The sequence below is a fragment of the Triturus cristatus genome, chromosome 9 (genome assembly GCF_964204655.1).
Source record: "Triturus cristatus chromosome 9, aTriCri1.1, whole genome shotgun sequence".
Classification (NCBI taxonomy): domain Eukaryota; kingdom Metazoa; phylum Chordata; class Amphibia; order Caudata; family Salamandridae; genus Triturus; species Triturus cristatus.
Window position 1 is genome coordinate 449231772 of NC_140592.1, and position 23265 is coordinate 449255036.

At 43.0% G+C, this 23265-nt stretch overlaps 1 pseudogene across 1 annotated transcript in view; it reads right to left on the reverse strand.

Moving 5' to 3' along the window:
• Nucleotides 1–23265, reverse strand: part of LOC146798117 (cytochrome P450 2C16-like) — a 592094-nt pseudogene that overhangs the window by 201677 nt on the left and 367152 nt on the right. The window contains exons 6-7 of the transcript XR_014968608.1: nucleotides 14194–14335; nucleotides 13996–14015 (exon numbers count right to left, since the gene is read on the reverse strand). The product of XR_014968608.1 is annotated as a cytochrome P450 2C16-like (transcript). The remainder of the gene's footprint in view (nucleotides 1–13995; nucleotides 14016–14193; nucleotides 14336–23265) is intronic.

Consider the following 23265-nt stretch of genomic DNA (forward strand, 5'->3'; position numbering starts at 1 on the left):
GAAACATAAAATCCCACCCAATTCCGTCAAAGGCTTTCTCCGCGTCCAAAGAAATAGCCGCGAAGGGAAGCTACATAGAGGAAGTCTTACTAAGAATATTAAGAAAAACACGGGAATTGTCAGATGAGAGACGACCTTTGATAAAACCTGATTGTTCAGGGCCAATAAGATCAGGTAAGAGGGGATCCATGCGTAATGCCAGAATTTTAGCCAAAATTCTATAATCCGTGTTGACCAAGGAAATTGGTCTGTAATTTTTGCATAACGAGAGGTCCTTATCTTCTTTGGGAATCAAACAGATTAAAGCTTGTTGGAAAGAACCACTTGAAGAGCCCGCTGCAGAGAAGGATTGGAATAATAATAATAGTTTAGGAAGAAGTAGAGAAGCAAAGTGACTATAAAACTCAATAGTGAAGCCATCAGGACCTGGAGATTTACCATGACGTAGTTTAGAAACAGCATGGGAGATGTCAGAAAGCGAAATGTCCCGTTCTAGGGCAGTAAAATCAACGTGAGAAGCCGGGGGGGAGGGAAGTGAGTGAAAATATGAGAGGAGATCCGTGGTCTCCGGGATATGTTCGGGGGTATAAAGATTGTCATAGAATTTAACAAACTCAGAAAGAATGTCTTTGTCTTTTAAGCAAGAGTTCCCAGTGGTAGTCCTAATGGATTCAATCTTTGTTCGCTTCTTCCTTATCTTTAAGTAATTTGCCAGAAGTTTCCCCATCTTGTTCTTACCTCCATAGTATCTAGAGTTACATTTTAGCAAAAGGTTGGAAGCCGCGTCCGTTGTAAATTTATTGAAGGAGAGTTTCGCATCAATAAGCTTTTTAAGAGAAGCCTCAGATTTAGAAGCTTGATAATCAAGCTCTAGGGTCTTAATAGTAGCTAAAATACGTCCGGACTCGACTACTCGGAGCTTCTTCCGTCGGGCTACAAAATTAATAATAAAACCCCTAGAGGCTGCTTTAAAAGAATCCCAGACAGTGACAAAAGAGGAATCAGGGGTATTGTTAAGAAGGAAAAATTCAGTGGCAAAGGCTTTAAAGTCAGAACAAAAAGTTGGTTCCAAAAGTAAAGCATTGTTGAAACGCCATCTGCCAGAGTGAGGGGAAAAGGGAAGTAGGTCCAGATCTACATGAATTGGAGCATGGTCCGAAATTAGGATGGAACCAATATCCGAGCGAATGGCGTGTTGTGAGAGGGGTTTGCTAAGGAAGATATGGTCAATGCGGGATTGTGACTGATGGGGGGGGAATAAAAACTGTATTCTCTCAGAGCAGGATTACATAATCTCCAAATATCTATCAAAGCATTGTTTTGAAAAGTGTTAACAAATTGGGAGTGCATCTTAGAAGGGACATATTTAACATTGGAATGACGATTGAGGAAGGGATCAACAACTTGGTTACAATCTCCCCCGAGGAGTATGTAATCTCCAGAAAGGGAGGACAGCTTAGTTGAAATAGAGGGCCAAAATAATCTGTCAATTCCAGTTGGGGCATACACGTTAAAAAGAGTAATAGGAATATTATCTATATGCAGTGTAACAATAACCCATCGGCCAGCATTATCACATTCATAAGAAATTGAAGAAACATTTAACTTTTTATGTAATAAAATCACAACACCGTTTTTCTTGGAAACTGTGGGGGAGCAGAAAACATGACCCACCCAACAACGCTTGAGTTTCAGAGCCTCCGAGTCCGAGAGATGAGTCTCCTGAAGGAGGGCAACATCGGATTTAAGTCTCGCTAAATGTGATAAAACCCATTGCCTTTTAATGGGGTTGTTTAAACCCTTAACGTTCCATGATGTAACACGGAATGGAACAACCAAGAAAAAACAACTATTAGCGACATGCTTATTATGACATAAAAATAACTTGAAAAAACTAAGAAAATTGTAACGAATTGATGAAGGTGAAAGAGCAGAAGGAGAGAGGATAAAGAGGAAGAAAGGGAAAGGAAAAGAAGGGAAGAACCTCTATGAATGTAATATTGAGTCCAAGGAAAGGTAGGAGCAAGAGAAAGAAAGAGAAGGTGAAAGAAAGTGAAGAAAGATGGAAGAAGAGAGAAAAGGGAAAAAGGTAAGGGGTCAGATGTAGAAAGAAGGACAGAAACAGAGATCAACAAGGAGACAGTACAAGTTCGAGACGAACGACTGAAGAACATACTTACAGAACGAAAAACTCAAGAACGAGGATGGGGTGGGGACGCCGGGAGACAACGACGACGACGACATCCAGAGTAGACATCAAACCTCAAATACCAAGGATCCAAAAAACGCAGTAGAAAGAAAGTGGCAAATCACATCGGGATATGAGGAAGGGATAAGGTGACCATAAAGACAAAAGAGATTAACAATTAAAGGGAAAGATGTGCCACAAGGAAACCACAAATGAATCATCAAGGGGATACATGAGAGTGAAACCTGCTGTCAGAATAAAAGACAGTAATAGATACTCAACATCAGCTATAACGGAGAAAACAACAGAATCATAACATAACGAAATCCAGGAAGAAATAGCAAAACTTGTCAACCAGGTCTGGATACATCCATAACATCTGGGCCATGCCGTTGGAGAAACGCTTGCAGGGCTGTCGGGTCTTCATACGTGATTGTTCTATCTTTATAAGTGACCTTAAAGAGACAAGGATGTAGTAGTCCATATCTAGCATTCAGGGCTCGTAGCTGGGGCCGCATGTCCAGGAACTTTTTTCTTCGATCCGCAGTGGCTTTGGAGACATCTTGTGAAAGAAAGAGGCGATGACCTTCCCACATAATTTGCTTCTTGAGCTTGGCGGCTGAAAGGACCTGTAGAAGGTCTGTGAATTGCAGGAATAACATAATGACACCTCTGGGCTTACTAGCAACCCTCGGGCCAAGACGATGGGCTCTTTGGATGTTAACAGAAGATAAGGCTGGAGCATCTAAGATCTTGGCAAGAAAGGATTGGAAGAAGACGGTGGGGTTTGACCCCTCTGTGAGTTCCGGAAGGCCATAAAGGCGAAGATTGTTCCTACGGTTCCTATTTTCCAAATCCTCTGTCTGACGTTTAAGAAGATGTATCTCCGCCTCCATTGACGGAATATGGGAGCAAGAGGATTGCAAAGAATCTGCGGAAATTTCCAAAGTCTGAACACGCGATTCCAGGGACGACCATTTTTCCTGCATAGCCTGCATGTTCTTTGTTGTGGCTTCCATAAAAGGTTTAAGTGCACGAATTTCCTCCAGAATGAGATCCATGGAAGCTGATGAGGAGTTACTTCCTGGAGAAGGAGGATCTTTTTTCAAGCGCTTAGAGGAGGCTGTAGAGGATGGCAACTTCCCTTTGTTGCGTGCTTTGGGGATAGCTCCTCGTATCAAATCTGATTTTGGTATTGTGGTATCTACCATGGCCTGAGGAGAAGGATCCGAATCCGAGTCCACAGGCAATTGAGAGGAGGCAGCCAGATCTGAGTTCCGGAGTTTCCCCATGAGGAGCCAGGAAGTCGTTGGACGAAAACAATAGGACAATAATGAAAAATATAGGAGATCTGGAATCCAAGAGAACAGGCAAATGCAGAAGGTGGATTGAAGTCACCCTAGGGCGAGGCAATGTTAAGCCGAAGCAAAAGCAAGCTTGGTCATGCAAAAATACTAAGAGGTGTGAGAGGAGACATGGTTATAACCCTGAAATTGAAAATCCCCTCATAGAGTGCCTGAATGTGAAAAACTCTTCTCCAAAATGGTGTTTACGCCCGTAAAAACGACACATCATTTCCTCGAGGAGCATCCAACTATGATTCTTGAGGGTGCGTGAAACTTTAGCGAAGTACATCCCCGATTATCCACACATCAGAAACAGCTTGTAAACTCAAGCTCGTCGCGTCAGCTCCAGCTTCAGGGATATCGCTCTGTCATATTCCTAGGACGCCAATAACGTCTTCTCAGCGCCACTATAATAATGCATCAAAAATTACAGGCATATATATCAACTTCTGCAGGGCTCAACCATAATTCAAAATAACATTTCCTCAGTAATGTTGAGAGTCAGACAGTGTTAAAAAGTACTATTTGTTATGTTCACCTTGTGTTGAAATAATGCCTGATATAGATAGAAAATTTGAGAAACAAAACAAACTGTTCCAACTAGGTAGGAGAGGCTGAGGAGAATTCACGGCATGGCAAGCAGGAAAACAAGCCCAGTTATTCACCAGAAGAGCAGCTGGTTAGTAAATAAAGTTCACTCTGCATTAATCACAGAAGAAAATCCGGTATCTGCATGAAGTTACTTCATTTAGGGGGTGTAGGTGGCACATAGAGCCTTGAAGGTAGACAGTTCCTCATATAAAGAAATGCTGACAGGAAAAGAAAACTGCCGCTTTAAAGTACAAGCATTCAGAAAGAAAGGAGTAGCTTGTTACCAGTGGCCCTTATTGCAAACATTCACACGGAAATCAGGTGACTACCGGTCACGAATATAGTAATTACCGGTGATGGTTCGTTGCGCGCCGAGGAACGTCAGGCGCGATATAAGATGGCGGGTGCTCCCGTCACTGAAGCGCGTTAGCGCGGTTGAGATGTAGCGGTCCTCATGGGGCACCACGAGAGATAAAAATGAACTCCGGTGAAGCTGTAATGGCTCCGAGCGCAAAACCGCTACTCTAGGGATCCAGGTGCAGGCAATGGCTGTGTCATGTTCGTCTTTCTCACCGCCGTCGCGAGAGAGTCACGGTCGAGCCGCCATCTTCTCGGGCGTTGGCCACGCCCCCCCAGAATGAATTTCTAAATTAGAAACATTTGCTTCTTCATTGTATTTGTCATGCTCCACATGTAACAGTTCCATGACTTACTTATTATACTTTCATGCCACATTAACTCTGGGGGCTGCATAGCAGGACTGCAGGATCTAAACTTCCTTGTGCCTGGAGGCACTGATACCCACTTCCTGCAGCATGCTGCCCTGGCACTGATAAGTGCTTCTGCACTCCAGCAGTGGCGTATACTTTCATGCCGCACATAAAGTATAGAAATCCGTGCCATCTAAGAGAAAGGCACAATGAAAATACTAAAAGGTCATTGATGCCGCCATAAGGCCACGCTTTAAGCCCAATGTTTTAGCGCAGAAAAGGGTTAACTTGATTAAGCCTGACATTAGGGCGGAACTATATGATGTGTGTATACCTTTTTTTGACCATCTGGAGACTTTGGTGAAGGATCTCCGGCCTGATGTTTCCACACAGATCAAGACCCTTGGGGACAGAGTTTAGAGTCTCACGGACCTATGCCATAATGCTCGTCAACTCCCTCCTCCGCCTCAGTTCCTTCAAGCTACACACGCTAATGGCTTGTCCTCTTTTGTGAATGTTCATCCTTATTTTATTCCCACTGATCAACTATTGCTTCAGCTTGCTCCTCACATGTCTATACATTTAAAGTCTTTGAAACCTACCCAAGAACCGCGTTCTATCCAAATTCCTCAGTCTGCCAGTTTAAAGGGTAATACGGTTATGACCCGAGAGTGTGTGGATCATTTGCAACTACTCCCTGAGTGTACACCACACGTTGCATATTAGAAGGTGTCCCACCTGTGAGTATGGACGTGCACAAAGATTGGCATAGCTCAAAAATTAAATTTGGCCACAGGTGCAAGTTAAATTCATGAGGGTCATTTGATTTAGCAGATGAAATCCTTATGGCTACAAGGGTGGGCTGGCTTGGTTACTCTCCTAAAACCTCAAGCAGCGATTGATTAGTGGTGAATTTCAGAAATCCATGGTTGGTGAACCTATTATTGCATTGATTGGATCATTTAGTGAATAGCTAGCATGAGCGTCTTTTACCGACTGTCTTCCCTACCAGCAATGGGCCACAAAATGCCCAGATTAGATTCCAACCTTGTCACTCAGCCTATCTCCCCTTTTGTTCATAAAAAACAATATGCAGCCCTTTCTAGTATGTTGGATGTCGAATGATTGGTTGTGTCTTCGGATTCCCCTGCATTTTCTTCCCTATCATTACCCCCTGTTGCTGGTTCAGAGATTCATAGAGAAGAGGCTCCAAATATAATTATTGCCCAAGATGGTGTCATCAGGCCTGGCTATCTTCCCTTCCTGTCATGGAATATAGAGGGGGTCATCAAAAAGTTGGAAAATGAGGATTAGTTGCAACTGATCAATAATTATGATATTATATGTTTCCAAGCGACCTGGGTTCTTGAAATTTTTCTCATTAATGGTTTTAATCCTTTTATGTAGCAGCTACACCCACCACATCAGGCAGATTGATTGGGGGTTTAGGAATTCTTATCTTTATAAGTATTAACAATTTACAAGTTAAAGAGCTGCTGGGCACCCCTGTAATGTCAAATTATGTGATTGTTATTTTCTGGCTTTTTGGCTGTCCTGTAATCTATTTTTAGTTTTAATATTTTACAAATCATCCCATTAACCTAATTGCTGAGATGGATCATTTTATAATAGATTTTCTTGAGAACCATTCAGCTAGGCAGGTCATTATTTGGATGGGTGACTTTAACATCCTGAGTTGTCCCCTAAGTGGAGACCGTATCTGTGGGGTTACTGATTGGCGAGGGGAAATTTTAACACCCTTTACACATACTCCATATGGGGCTGTGCTGAATAAAATTATTATCAACAAAGTTTACTTTTTAGTCCTGATTTCAATCTGCTAACCCTTATAGGTAAAGGTAAAGATCATACAAAAGGTTTTATTCTGTTGTCACAGCATATAGCCCTGTTTACTCAGGAATCAATTATTCTCTCCTCCAGTATCAGTGATCACAACCCTATCGCTGTAAGCTTAAAATGTCCCCAGGCCAAATCAGAGTCTAATTTCTCTCTCGATCTACAGCCCACCAAAAACAAAGGCATTCATATAAAATGGGAAAGTGTAGATCATGCCAAATTTTGGGAAAGTTTAACTACCATAAAACAAGTTGAAGTCATTTGTTGTTTTTCCGAGGAGGCAAAGGCATGTATGTCCTAAAAACCTTTGATGTCTTTTGTAAGTTGGCAGCTAGTATGTTAGTCACCAAGACAATGGATCTCCCCCTATATAAATGGTTCAACACCACCTGTATGGTTGCCTTTAAACAGTTAAAAGTGGTAACCAGCATGTCACCTCATAATATTGAGGACTTTAGAAAGGCAAGGCTCATTTATGAGGCCACCATAGTTAAGAGAAAACAGGAGATAAGGGGGCAGGCTTGGGATGATTTGCAAGCTGCCTTTAACTCAGGGACTCTAAGGCTTTTTGGGAAGTTCTAAATCGATCTTTCTTCCCAGACAAGAAACAACCCAGAATAGAATGCCATATTCCTGCTGAGGAGTGGGTTTGTCATTTCACTAATATTTTTGCTCAGCACCATATATTGCAAACTGCAACTGATATAGCACCCCATTCTTGATAATATATTTGCTCTAGGTAACTCTCTAGAAGTGTGTGCAGTAGAAAGAGCTATCTTAGAATCCCAAGCTGAAAAGGCGCCAGGGCCAGATGGGGTTTCCATAGATGTTTTCAAACAGAATCCCACATTTTGGGCACCTATGTTAACACCTGTTTTACGTGCTGCGATAAGACATAATTGCCCAAATTCTTGGAAGGAGTCTACCATTATTCCGATATTTTAAAAGGGGGACAAAAGCCAGCCAACTTGTTAACGATCCATCCCTTTTTTTGATTTTTCTGTAAAGAGCTTAGGGAGAGTAGTGCTCCAAAGGTTAGAAGAATGGGCAGAGAAAAATAATATCTTTATAGAAGTGCTATATGGTTTTTGCACGGGTTTAGTACAGTTGAGCAAACTTAAACTAGCACCTGTTATCAGGGAAATATGCTCAAACCAGGGGTGGTGCCCTTCATATGGTGTTTATGGACCTCTCCAGCGCGTTTGACTTGGTTGACAGGTCCACGTTATGGGATACCATGGCCAAGGCAGGTACCGATCATGCCTTGATTTACTTTTTGAAGTGCTTGCACTAGGGAACGACCGCACTAGTTCAGTTTGGTTTAAATGGCAAATACTACCCCCCCCCCCCTTTTAATTCTAGTAGTGGTGTTAGACAAGGTCGCAATTCAACCCGTTTTTTAATTTCTTTTGTTATATAAACGCCCTCGAATCAGAGTTGGTAACCAGAAGTAAGACTTTACCTATGGTTGGGAGACACCCAGTCCCCGTTTTTACTTTACGCGGATAATGTGGTTTTAATTGCTTGTATAGCAAATGGGTTGCAGTTGCTCCTTGACTGAAATAATTTTTGGAGGAATAAATCTTAAAAATGAATCACCAAAAATCATATATAATGATCTGTGGTCAAAAAAATATTTGCATACATAAATATAATATTGGTGGAATACCAATCATCAAGGTGCAGAATTTGAACTATCTTGGGGTTATGCTGGAGGATAATTTGAGATAGGACAAGCTCTTGAGCCAGAGAGTTTGCAAAATTGCTAACACCGTCCAAGCAATTCGAAATGTTCAAGGAACCCTTGGGTACATATGGGGCTGGTGTCTGGGGCTACGTCTCCCCAGGGAGTCTGCAAACCAAGAGAGTATGTTTTTTGTACAGTCTACTGGCATCTCACAAGAATACTGCTTTTCATAATGGCCATCTAGAACTAAGGCTAACTTTTTTGGAGGACATAGTTAAGGTTGCGCCCCGTCGCCTCTGGCTCAAGAGCTGCCATTTTCCATACCCCAAATTCTTCTGATCACTTCTTGAAGATTGCATTAGGCTAGACCACATGGATTCCTGTTGGTGAGTTAATGTTAAGAGAGCGCTCACCGGTTTACAAAATTTCTTTCTTTCATCGAATGAAATTGATAACAACTCAAAGAACCTGGTGAAATCTCTTTTTACAAACACAGAAACCAAGCTACATTCTCTAATAGTTTATCTATGAAAACAGCTGGTCATTATCTGGAGATAGAACTAGACAAGGGATGGAATCATATTTATTGTCGAGAGTGAACCCTAAATATAGATTTATTTGGACTCGTTTTAGATTAGGCACCCTGTACTTTCTGGTAGCTTTACCTCAGTGGGGCACCAGATTCTCTACTTTAACTTGATGTCCTTGCGATAACACTTCCAAGCAATCGCTCTCCCATTTGATGCTATTTTTGAGTTTTTTATACATCTCCTGGACAGCCGTTTTTATGCCCACTATTGTGCCTACCTGGTCTCAGATAACACATTTTAAGTTTGCAATTCTTAGAGCACATTGATTCTTAGTATATTTGCTATGCTGTTATATTTTTTTTTTATCGCGGTTTATGGACCGCCAGAATTTCCACAGGCTTTGAGCCCTTCATATTTTGTATTTCTTGCTTGAGTCATTTGGTCTATTGTGCTTATTCCAAGTAGGTTTGTTAAAATGTTTTATCCATGAATTGTGTGATAATAAGTGATTAGGTTTCATGTGACATGAAATTGCCTTCTGTTTCTTGAATCATGTGCATTTTAACTCTGCAATTTCGTATTGTTCACTGGATAGTATGCATCTGTGTTTGTTGTCTGGTTTTTTTGGGGGTTTCTAGCCGAATAAAAGTACTTGACTGACTGACTCCCTCACTTATTATATTACTGTTGTCATGTTCTTAACTTTTGGAAATCTATTTGGTGTAAATGTTTAATGATCTTCAAATGTAATATACCATTAACTTTTCAAACTGTTTTCTGATAATCTTTATCGCCTGGTTTTGAACACCTATCTTCCAAACCACTGCTGTTTGACAGTTTCATTGCACTTGCTTTCACAGTAATACTTACTTGTTGGAAAGATCCTTCTAAATGATCCTTATTAACATGGTGGAACTCTATTCATGATAAATACAAAACACATAATGTCCCTTCACTAGCGTTACACCAGAAGATCGAATTGGATTTATATTGGTTTCCTTTAATTCTTATATGTCCTCACATTCCTCATTAGTTTAATTAAATATTTATTTCTTACTCTCTTTCTCTCATTCTCTTCTCTCTCTCCCATGCTTTCCTGTTTGCTCCCTTATTCTTTCTCTCTTTTTATCCTTTCTTCCTTTTTATATAAAATAATAAACATTTTCTCTCTTACATAAGTTTCATTTTAATCACATGCAATAATATTGCTATCTATGTTCTATCGTAAGTGTTAATACTCTTGGTATTGTTTTTGAATCTTCAACAGGATAGGAAAGGATAAAACTTGTAGAGGGCACTAATACCCATAGGTGTCAAGGTGCTATCGCAGAGCAAGGGGATCAGCAGAAGAGAGAAGGCCAGGAAAAGGATACTAAAATGTAAAGAGCCAAGTTTTCAGATGTTTTTTAAAGGCCATAAAAGAGTCTGCATCTGAAATGTAGATGGGTAGGGTGTTCCATAGTTTGGCAGCTGCTGCCCAAAAAGAGCAACCACCCCATCTAGTCTTACGAAATCTCTGGATTATACGTTTTTTCAGAAAAGAGGGTCTCAGTTGCCTCCCCAGAATGTACCATTGAACAAGCGACTTTAAATGGGAGGGGCTCTATGATGCAGGGCCTTAAAAACCAGACACAAAGCTCCAAAAACGATGTGTTTTCTGACAGGAAGCCAATGTAGGGAGCAAATCCCCTCCATAGCGGAGTGCCGCTTGGTAGTGTTCAGAATGAGACGAGCTGCCGCGTTCTGTAATACCTGCAGTTTGTTAAGGGAGGAACTGTTGATGTTCAGATACAGAACGTTGTACTTATCCAGCTGTGAGGTAACCAGAGCAATGATGACTGACTGGTGCAGTTCGGATGGAATATAATAGAAATGGAGATGATAATTTGCGTGTCATCAACATATGACCGCACTTAAAAGCCAAAAGAATGCAATGCTAGAGGGGCCACATAGAGATTGAAAATGGTAGGACTCAGTGATGAGCCCTGTGGTACCCCACAGGGAAGACTAAAGGCCTTAGCCTTGACGCCTCCACAACTGACGATTTGAGCCCTGTTGGACAGAAATGAGTGGAGAAGCTGCAGGGCTGTCCCAGTGAACCCCACTTACTGCAGACACGGAACCATTCGTGCCAGGGAGGTGGTATTGAATGCTGCAGAGAGGTCAAGCATTATTAAGATCACTGCCTCACCCTGATCAACCTCGGCACAGATGCTGTCGGTAGCCACAATAAGGGCAGTCTCTGTGCTGTAACCAGCACAATCGTCATCCTGGGAGAGATCCAAAATCCGCTAAGGGTCAATACATTTAAACAACTCCTGGTTGATACACTTTTCCAAGGTTTTAGCAGAAGGTAAAGAAATAGGATGGGGATTCTTCAAGTCCTAGAGGTCCTGCTGGGTTTCTTAAGAAGCGATCTGATAATCGCTTCCTTCCAGATGACAGGATAAATTCCAGATTGAAGCATACAGTTGAACACCTTGCATAGAAATTTGGCCATCAGCTCTGGAGCCAGTTTAAGTATGGCATGCGTACACACCTTCAAGGGGGCACCTGATTTTAAACTCAGCAGTAGATCCTTGGTTTGCTGAGTATCTGGGGGAAGTCAGCAAGAAGATTCTCATAGGACAGTGAGCGGGTTTATCAAAGATGATTTCCTTTACCACAGGCGGGTCGAGATCTTGAATGATGCTAAGAACCTTTTCTTAAAAATAGACTGCAACTTTGTCAGAAAACTCCTGGGAGGAGTTAAGTGCCCGTAGGCTTGGAGGCTCAGATAATTCAGGTATTACTTTAGACAGCATACTAGAGGAGTTATTAGCAGATCTAATCATCTCTGTAAAAAAGTGTGCCTTGGCCTGTACTATGGCCTGGTTATAATTCCTAAGAAGTTCTTTCTTTTTCTCTTTTTCACTGGAATATGGGTTACCTCTCAGATCTGCTCTTGTCTGCCGGATTCCTGCCTAAAGGGCATGAGTTCTGCAGAATTCCAAGGGGCCTAGGGTTTGCTTTTTTTTCCAGTCCTGGTTTTATAGGTAGCAACAATGTACAGGGCAGCATTAACCCAATCACGAAAGCCGATGGGGAGTGCAAACTGTCCCTAGCAGCTCATAAAGATTCCAGAGCTACTTTTCATCCTTCTGCTGTTATCTTATTAAAATTCCTACAACGTAGATGCCAAGGAAAGATCAGGCTCACACCAGTAGTGGGGCGAGGAGAAAAATAACTTAAACAGGATCAGCCAGTGATCAATCCATCTGAGAGGCTGGACTTCCCCAATGACCAAAATATTGTAATTTGTGAAAATCCCATCTAGGGCATGGCCCGCCGTGTACATGGGGGATCGCACCAGCTGTTCAAAACCAAAGTTGGACATAAGTTCCAGGAGGAGGGCTGAGTCCTTTTTTAGAGGGTCATCGAAATTAAAATTAAAATCTCCTAAAATGGTGCATTGGGTGGCACTCAAATATGGTTCCAGGGTCTGGCACCAAACCCCGCAAAATTAGCTCGTGAGCCTGGAGGGTGATATATCAAGAGTCCCGTAAAAGTGTAGTTAGCTGAAACCGTAAACCCAAATAAAGCTGCCTCCTAGGAGATAACTATGCTCTTCTCCACTGGGTTAAGGGTACAGCTAAAAGCCTTGCAAGCAACTAAGGGTAAGCCACCCCCTCCAGCCCAGACAATCACATTGAAGTATAATGTACCCAGGAGGGACTACATATACCAAGTCAGGACCAGAGTCTCCCTTGGCACAGGTCTCAGAAATAAATAGGCAATTGTGGGCCAGTGTCTGAATTAAAATTGCGATTTCTGATTTGTGGTTTATAAGGGAACCCTTCCCTGGTCTTATCCTTAGAGGTTCTACCCACCACCGACAGCTGGGATGGCCTGAGTGTCCCTGGGGTAAAATCTCATGCATTTGTAGGATTAAACTGACAATGTTGGCAGTGCCCTAGTTCACAGTCCAGTAAGTTAAGTTTAGCAGTACATGCGCCATACTGATCATTAGAACGCAGCTCCAGAAGTTGTGAGGGTGAGTTTTGTCTTACCCTTGAACATTTAGCCTCGGATTTCAACTGGCCATCCAGGCGCAGATGGGTGCAGACTAGCTTGCCTTAGGCGTGCCTTGGATGCGCCAGTGGTGCGCCCACTGCATAGGTCCGCTGCCCGTCGGCACCAGCAGGAACTAAATAGGGGCGGCCCTAATGTGTATCAGCTGGTTCGCAGCCGTCCAAAATGGCAGATGTGGTAGACCAGCAGGAAGGAAATGTGAGAGTTTCAGCTCCCTCCACTCAAAAGAGAGCCGTGGGGAGCTGAAAATAAGCCAAACCAACACCGAACGTAATCAAAATCCACTCAAACGGTAAAGGAACAGCCGTACTGGGCTGTGGAAGAAGGGTCAAGAAGATCACATTCAAGCCATCATCACACAGGAAAACAGCTTAAAACCATTAGACAAAAATGGAAGGATGAATTTGCCAAGAAATAGGAAGAAAGACAAAAGCTCAAAATCTCTCCCACACACCAAATAACACAGTCTTTAACTCCAATAAAAACACCCCACAAAAAAAATGGCCGGCTCAGATGAACCTGCATCATATAAAAACATTACGGTACACCATGCCATATTTTGCACAGTTGTTTTTTAACAAGACGAATGGTTCTTGCATATTGTTTGCATGCTGAGCACTAAGCCATTTTGCGTGAAATTGGTAATTATTACAAAGTACTTAGCTATTCTTACAAAAGTGCTAATAAATAAATTCTAAGCGAGTGGACTGGAAGGGTCTCCATGCCTGACAAAATGACAATTATTATGCCTGCGAAGAGCAAAGGGGAAAGATAGGTTAGGTGACTTCCCAAAGAGCAGGTGTTTAAAGGTTTATTTGTTAGTTTGTTGATATTATTGTGAGTATCGAACCCAAAGTCAAGCACTGTATGCACTTTCTACAGACTTTGTTGAATAAACAACTGTTTATAGTATGTTCAAGCAGCTTTGAAAACTAGCCACCATTAACAGCATTCTTATTCTTAAAAGAACATGTGCAGGAATGTAGGAGAACCACTAACTAAACCCAAGTGACACAATTCTCTCTCTCTATGTCTCTCTCTCTCTCTTTCTTTCACTCCTTGTATTCATTAGATGAGGGAGATGTGTTATTGCTGTGACGTGGCGTGATATAATGATTCCATGCTGAATGTTTTTACTGAATGACATATTAGCAACCTAAAAATAATGCTTTCAGAGAAATGTATGTTGTTTTCTATTTCAAGGTGGTCTCACCTTCTATTTCTGGATTCTTCAGGATTATCATGAGCCCATATCTGAGGGTTGTGCTGACTGTTTCAGTTCCTGCAATAAAAAGATTCAATGTGGTCGCCACCAAATTCTTTTTGGAAAATTCACTGTCCGGATTCTGTTTTTCCTGAAGGAAAAGCAAGATTTGCACATGAATATGAATATACTTTTATGGCCACAGATGAACTTATATATGATGGATGCTTTTTGTGATTTGTAATGCAGGCCATAATAAATGGAAGTCTACAAAAAAAAGTATTTAACCTAATCAGGGAGCAAATAAAGTTGACTGGTAAGACCACTGTGAAAAGAGATTGATCGAAGGTAATGGGCATGATCCACAAACTTAGGTTTGCTTGTGTAGATCTACTGAAATTGAAGAGCTACTCCTACATCTAAGTGGCCTTTTACGATGTCAGTCGGAAAGCCTCCGGCCTCATGTCGGAGGCTTTTTAACCGAGATCTTTGGTTTAAATTCCAACCGCCTAATTACAATCTAGGCGGTTGGAATTTAAACCAGCCAGTTACTCCGGCTGGATTCCAAAGGGGGCCAGTCGGAGACCGGCCCATAATCCCAATGGACGGCGTTTCCGCCATTGAGATTGCGATGCTCGGTTTCCCACAGGCTTTCCATGCTGGGGTTTCCGACATGGAAAGCCTGTGGGAAAGTGAGTTGGGGTCCCCTAGCAGGCCCCTCTTCTCTTTGCAGCCTTCGGATGGGGTGCAAGGGGGCACCTACGGTGCCCCCCTGTTGATCCCTGCATCATGTGACAGGCACCATTATGTAGGTATGCAGTTATGAACACAAACTCCCATTTCTCTATGGGAGCTTGTGCTATGGCAGGTTTAGGGATGCCCACAAGCTCCCATAGAGAAATGGAAGTATGTGACCGCACCATGTGCAGTCGCATCGTAATTCCCGACCAGGACAGCCAGCCAGAGATTGGTCGGTCCCGATTCCACGATGATGTCGGTCGGAGGAAACTATGACAGACATCATTATCGGCCCCTAGGAGTTAATCTTCACTGTTGTGCTATTCACCATGTCCGAGTGGCAATCTACGATGTTTTTGGTGGTGGTAGCCGGTCGGAGTCCTGGTGCGTTTAGATGCAAGCACACTTATTTCTGAATGCCCACGCATGCTGCCACCTGTTTTGGAGCCGGTCATGATTTTGGTGCACATTGATATGAACACATTTAGTGGAGTGGAATGGAGTACAATGGAGTGGCATAGAGAGCAATGGCGTACAATGGATTGGCATAGAGTGAAATAGTGTACAGTGGACTGTTGTAGAGTGTAGTGGCATAGAGTGTAGTGGCGTATAGTCCAATAGTGGATAGTGGATTGGCAGAGATTGGAGTGGGGTGCTCTGGAGTGGCGTAAAGAGCAGTGGCGTAGAGTGGAGTGGCATATAATGGAATATCATATGGTGTAGTGGTGTAGAGTGGAGAGGCGTTGCTAGAGTGGAATAGGGTAAAGTGGAGTGGCATACAGGGGAGTGCTGTAGAGGGAATGGTATAGAATGCAGTGGTTTAGAGTGGAGTGGTGTAGAGTGTAGTAGCATACAGTGGAACAGTGTATAGTGGAGTGGCGCAGAGTGGAGTGGGGTACAGTTGAGTGGCGTAGATAGCTGTGGCATACAGTTGAGTGACGCAGAGTGGAATAGCTGACAGTGAAATTTTGTAGAGTGGTGTGGTGTCAGGAGTAGCGGCGTACAGAGCAATCGCGTAAAGTGGAGTGGTGTACAGTGGAGTGGCATAGAGTGGAATAGCACAGAGTGAAGTGGGGTCAGATGGAGTTATGTACAGGGGAATAGCTTGGAGCACAGTATCACAGAATGTAGTGGCATACAGTAGAGTGGCGTTGGCTGCAGTGGCGTAGAGTGGAATGGGTTTTAGTGGAATAGCATACAGTCGAGGGTTGTGAAGTGGGGAAGAGTAGAGTGGCGTACAGTTGAATAGGGTCAAGCAGAGGAGCGTACAGGGGAGTGGTGCAAAGCAGAGTGGAAAAGAGTGGAGGTGCAAAGAGTGGAGTGGTGTACTGTGGAATAGTGAACAGTTGAATGGTACAGAGGAAAGTGGCACACAGTGAAACAGCTTACAGTATAGTAGCATAAACTGAAATAGCCTAGAGTGGAGTAGCATAGAGTGGAGTGGCGTACAGTGGAGTGGTGTTGCATAGAGTGGGGTACAGTGGAGTAGTGTACAGTGGAATAACATAGTGTGGTGTGGTGTGCAGTGGAGTGTCATAGATTGGAGTGGCATAGAGGAGAATAGCATAGTGGTCAGTGGTGTAGAGTGTAATTGAGTACAGTGCAATGGAATATAGTAGTGTGGTGTAGAGTGGAGCACAGTGGAGCATCATAGAGTTTAGTGGCATAAAGTGGAGTAGCGTAGAGTGAAACATGGTACACTTGTGTTGTAGAGTGTTGTAGAGTGGGCTCGCATATGGTGGAGTGGCATACACTAGAATAGGGAACAGTGGAGTGGTTATGAGTGGAGTGGCATACAGGGCAATAGTGTATAGTGGAGTGGCATAGAGTGGGGTACAGTGAGATCGTATAGAGTGGAGTGGCATATAGTGGAATAGTCTAGAGAGGAGGGGTGTAGAGCAGAGTGGTATAGAGTGGACTGGGGTAGAGTGGAGTGGCATCCAGTGGAATAGGGTAAAGTTGAGTGGCATACAGGAGAGTGCGGTAGAATAGAGTGGTATAGAGTGGAGTGGCTTAAAGTGGAGTGGAGCAGAGTGGAATGGTGTGCAATGGAATAGCATAAAGTGGAGTGGTGTACAGTGTTTTGGCACAGAGTGGAGTGGCATTGAGTGGTGTAGCAGCGAGTGGAGTAGGGTAGACTGGCATGTCATACAGTGGAATAGCATAAAGTGGGGTGGCATACAGGAGAGTGACATATAGTGGAGTGGCATAGACTGGAGTGGAGTAGAGTGGAGTACAGTGGAATAGCGTACTGTGGAGTGGTATAGAGGAGAGTGGTGTCCAGTGGAATATAGTGGAGTAGGGCAGACTAGATGTGGAATAGCATAGTGTGGAGTAGCGTAAGTGGAGTGACTTAGAAAGGAATAGGTTATAGTGGAGTAGCATACAGTGGAAAAGGGTGCAGTGGAGTGGAATACACAGAATGGTAGAGTAGAATGGCATAGAGTTTCCTTAGAGCTGAGTGGTGTGGAGTGCAGCTGCATACAGTAGAACAGCATATAGTGGAGTGACATAGAGTGGGGTACATATGGATGGCATAGAGAGCATTGGCATACAGTAGAGGTGCTTAGAGTGGAATAACGTACAGTGGACTTTTGTAGAGTGGAGTGGTATAGAGTGTAGCGGCGTACATTGCAATAACGAATAGTGGAATGGTGTACAGTGGAGTGGCATAGAGTTGAATAGCACAGAGTGGAGTGGGGTTGATTAGTGATATGTATGCAGTGGAATGGCACAGAGCACAGTGTTGTAGAGTGAATTGGCATAGAGTAGAGGGGTGTTGACTGCAGTGGCATAGAATAGAGTTGAGTATAGTGGAGTAGAATTCAGTGGAGTGCTGTAGAGGGGACTGGTGTACCTTGCAGTAATGTACAGTGGAGTGGTGTTAAGTGGAGGAGCATCAAGTGGAGTGCGATGGAGTGGCATAGATTTGAATTGAGTACAGTAGGGTGGCTTAGACTGGAGTGTCGTAGAGTGGAGTGGGGTATAGTGGAGTAGTGTACAGTGGAATAGGGTAGTGTGTAGTGAAATGCAATGCAGTGCAGTGCAGTGTGGTAGAGTGGAGCAGCATAGAGTAAAATAGCATAGAGGTGAGTGATGTAGAGCGTTATTGCATACAGTGAAATAGAGTATAGTGGAGTGGTGTAGAGTGGAGTGAGGTTCAGCAAAGTAGCGTAGAGTGGAGTGGTGTACAGTGGAGTAGCATAAAGTGGAATAGCATACACTGGTGTGTTGTAGAGTGGATTGGCATAGAGTGTAGTGGTATACACTAGAATAGCAAAGAGTGGAGTGGCATATAGTGTAGTGTGGTACAGTATAATACCATACAGTGGAGCAGCACAGACTGCAGTGGCCTATAGTGGAGTGGGGTACAGTATTGTGGCATACAGTACAACAGCATACACTGGAGTGGTGTAGAGTGGAGTGGCATACAGGGGAATAGTGTATAATGGAGTGTTATAAAGTCGAGTGGCACAGATTGTAGTGTTGCGCAGTGGAATAGCTATAGTGTAGTGGCCAAAAATGGAATGGCATAGAGTTGAGTGGTGTAGAGTGAAATAGCATACAGTGGAATGGCATCGAGTGGAGTAGCATAGAATGCAGTTTTGTAGACAGGAATAGCGTAGAGTGGAGTGGCGTACAGTGGAGTGGAGTGTCATAGAGTGGATTGGGGTAAACTGAGGAGTGGTATAGTAGAATTGCATAGAGTGAAGTGACATACAATGGAGTTGGGTACAGTGGAAAAGGGTATATTAGAGTTGCTAACAGAGGAGTGGTGTAGAGTTGGTTAGCATAGAGGGGAATATCATAGAGTGGAGTGTCGTACAGTGGAGATACATACAGTGGGGTGGTGTAGACTAGGATGTCATACAGTAGATCAACATACAGTGGAAAAGCATACAGTAGAGTGGTGCACAGTGAAGTAGCATTTAGTGGAGTGTCTTAAAGTGGACTGGCGTACAGTGGAAGAGCATAGAGTGGAGTGACAGAGATTTGAGTGGTGTACAGTGTAATAGCATCAGGTGCAGTGTTCTACTGTGTAATATCATAGAGTGGAGTGTGGTGTTAATATTGATAACAATGATGTCAATGTTCACAATGATACACTCGAATATATAATCGAATCACTACTGTCAAACTCTCCCGTCATGAACTCTCCATCAACCCCAACTCAGAAATATGGTCACGAGGCTCTGTGACCTAGGCCTGAGGTTACAGATTTACAGGTCGCAGGTGGGGTGGCAGGTAGCCGGCAAACAAATGTTTTAAAAGGAAACTTTCAGTGCCAAAATGGACCAGGAAGATTGGTCCCAATAAATCACACTTGGCTAGAGGGGTGCGCAACTTCCCAAAACATCATAAAGTCAGATGCCACATAAAATTAGGAACACATGCCAATCAAGACACAACACACACAGTACAGGCAGTGATCTTACAACCCTCATGCCAGATATCTGGACACGTTACTAACTGGCCCCCATTGTGTCCACTCAAGGTCGAGGCCCAACTGCATTATTTATGACTCCACAGACAAGGCCCACATTCTTTTACCCAAAAAGGTTAGTCGGAAGTACTTTATGACACTCAAGATCTGTATAAAGACTTGTTCAGATTGATTGTACTTTGAGACAATCCTATGACTCACTTCTCTAACCGTGGTGCCGGCTGAAGTGTTTAATTAAACAAACTGGTCCTGTTTCGCCAAACGCCTATTGTCTTTTTTTTTTGTCAAGGTAAATTCATATTCGAGCAACAGTTGTAGAATGGAGTGGGGTAGAATATGTTAGAGTACAGTTTAATAACGTACTGTGGAGTGCTGTAGAGTGGAGTTTTACAGAGTGAAGTGGCATACAGTGGAATAGTGTAGAGTGTAATGGTGTGGAGCTGAATGGAGCGCAGTGGCGTACAGTGGAGTGGCGTACAGTGGAGTGGTGTAGATGGAAGCATGTTGACTGTTACTGGCATACAGTGTAGTGATGTAGAGTGTAGTGGCATATAGTGGAATAGTGTAGAGTAGCGTATAGTGGAGTGTCGTAGAGTGAAATAGCACAGAGTGCAGTTGGGTAGAGAGGGTTGGCATAGAATGGCATGGCATAAGGTGAAGTGATGTACAGTGTAACAGAGTATAGCAGATTCACAAAGAGTGGAGTGGTATCCAGTGGAGTGGGGTACAGTGGAGTGACATAAAGTGCAGTTGTGTACAGTGGAGTAGCATAGAGTAAAGGGCCATATAGTGGAATGGCATACACTGGAGTGTCATAAAATGTAGTTGTGTAAAGTCTAATAGTATTCAGTGTAGTAGTGAAGAGTGGAGTGGCATAGAGTGGAGTAGGCAGAGTGGATAGGCCTACAGTGGATTACCAGACAGTGGAGTGGCATATAATAGAGTAACGCTGAGTGAAGTTTTGCAGTGTCACAGCGTAGAGTAGAGTAGCATAGACTGTAGTGACATAGAGTGGAGTGGCGTGGAGTGTGGTAATTGAAATAGACGTAGCATGAAAGTGTGTAACTATGGCAGGTAAATACATTATTAGGTGTAATTGGTCTTATTGTTAGTATGTGTAAATAGTGTGGAAAAGTTATATGTTTTATATATTGTGCTGTGGTATACTGTTATAAGTTCACCAAATACCGTGGTACATTTGTATGAAAATGCGTTATGTGATTGTCTAATGGATGTGTTTACCACATGTAAAACACAGCTATGTAGTTTTCAGCACAGTTTAACTGCGTCCTGCATGCTGTGTTTCGCTACATTCTGGGTTAGTGTCTTAGATATCGGTAAGTAGTTGGTTTGATGTTGTTACCTGTGTATTACCACTTTATTAAAGTGTTACTGGGTGGTGAAATGTATTTCTATAATTTTCTATATATCTTTACTGCAGTTTAGAGTGTATTGCACATTTTAAAAAACATTTTCTAAGTAGCCTGGTAATTTGTAGGTATTTCTGCGATACTGCATAGACATTTTTGTTAAGATTTAAAAATCCAATCCAACAAACTTTATTGCGATTGTTTAAAATCATAAAAGTACAATATAAAACAATTCATTTAGAATACATATTCCAGTTAATACAATAGCCCATGTTAGAAAACATGATGTCATGGTAGTTTATCAGTAGACAGACCCCTTTTGGAACCAATGGATCAATCAGTGTTGTTGCTTATTAGTTTCCTACGGATTAACCACATCGCGAACAGAAACTTAGAAACTGCAACCACAACAAGTGGATTTAAATCGCTTCGCAAGATCCTAAAAAAATCAAGGTAACTCCTAATACCCAAGTTTAAACATAATTGTATGATCCATTTTTTTCCGGATACCGACATATGCTGGGCAGAAAAGCACGACATGGATCATAGTTTCCAGTTCGGATGAACAACCAGGACAACTATGCTGGGAACCGCCCACCCATCGGTCAGTAAAAGAATAAAGAGGGAGGGTTCCATATCTGAACTGTAAATACAGCTTCTTTCTAAAATGGGCTGGATAGCATCAAGGTCAGGTACAAAGGCGTAGTGAGATTTAACATCCAGGAAAGCATCTGTCAGACTAGATGGTCTGACTGAACTATAAGCTTTCATTAGGAAGTAATCTTTAAATGTTAAGGCAAGAGTTTTTTTGGAAATGCCTAGAATAGAATTCTCTGGGTTAACCCAGAGATGGGCAAGGCCAATATGGGTTAATGTCTGCCTAACATACTGGAGCCAAGGGATCTTATCGACACCCAAGTGAGCCCAGGATTACTTTCAATTCGTCTCTGTAACATGCCAGCTCTGGTGTACTCCAGAGCCTTTTCCAGTACATCACCGGTCTAGTGGCAACGACCTCTAAGATGGGGAGGATGTTAAGATCCAACCTCAATGGCATAAGCGGCGTGTTAATTGGAAGGGATAAGAGTTTCCTCATAAAATTGTTTTCAGTGGTGGCCAAATCATTTGCACGGGTATGGCCCCAAAGTTCAGCCCCGTACAGTGTGGAGGATCTAGATTGCACACAGTAGATTTCTAAGGGGGCACTTATGATTTTTGAACTACATTTCTTGTAAACTTTAAGGATGGCCCCCACAGCCTGGTTAAGTTTTAAATTGGCTTTACGCATTTGTGGGGACCAACCCATTTTGTCGTTCAAGGTCAGACCTAGGTACTCAAATATAGTAACCCGGTCAAGGGCGATACCTTCCATTTTGGGGTGTGGGTAGTTGGAGGGTTTTACATTAAAAGCCATGTACTTCGTTTTACCTATATTGACCACCAGGTTCCTTTTTTTACAAAAGTTAGTAAACTGATCCAACACCCGCTGCATACCAGCAGGGTGTCGTCAGCAAACATGAGGGCAGGATATTTTCTAGAGGCCAATTTTGGTGCGTCTATGTCAGTGGTGTCCAAAAGATCGGCAATGAGCCCATTAAGAAAGAGAGAGAACAGGGTTGGGGCAAGAACACAGCCCTGTCGTACTCCCTTTTCAACGGGGAAGGGGCCAGTCAAATTGCCATGTTTACCGTAACGGACTCTAGCATAAGTCCCATCGTGGAGAATCTTCAATTGATAGCATAGGTATGGTGGGGCCCCCATGGCTAGCAATAGGTTCCATAACTGGTTTCGATCCACCATATCAAATGCGGATTTCAAATCCACGAAGGTCATATATAGGCTACCCCCATCCAATATGACATGTTTCCAATAAAGCATCTGGAGCCTAAATAATTGATCCATAGTTGACGTTTTGGGCCTAAATCCCGCTTGAAGTGGGGTTAGTATATTATTCTCTTCTATCCAATTCTGTAGCCGTTGCAGAAGGAGCCTAGAATAGATTTTTTGGCTCACATCTATAAGGCTTATAGGCCTGTAGTTACCTGGATCAAGGGGAGATCCCTTTTTAAAGATGGGAATAATTTCCGCACCCATCCAGGTTGATGGTACCGGTGAACCTTGTAAGATGGCATTGAAGAGGATTTGAAGGTAAGGGGCCCAGATCTTCGGTTCGTCCTTATAGAGGTCCCCGGGAATACGATCTAACCCTGGGGCCTTGTTCGCTTGAAGCTGGTCCAGTGCCAGATCCACTTCTGATAGGGTCCAGGGGGGAACAAACCAGGAAGGATCCATGGCCATTAAAATGGCAGAGGGATCAACACTCCTGATTGTATTAATCGAATGCAAGTTTTCAAAGTGAGAGGCCCAAGCGTCTTCGGAAACGTTTGGGTCAATCAGGGTGTTGCCCTCCGGTTTCCCAAAATGGACAAGGTTCCAGAATGATCTTAGATCTTTTGCCACGAGAGCTAATCTCATAGCAACCCATCTTTCCTCTTCCCACTCGGTCTTAGCAATAAGAATTAGCTTTCT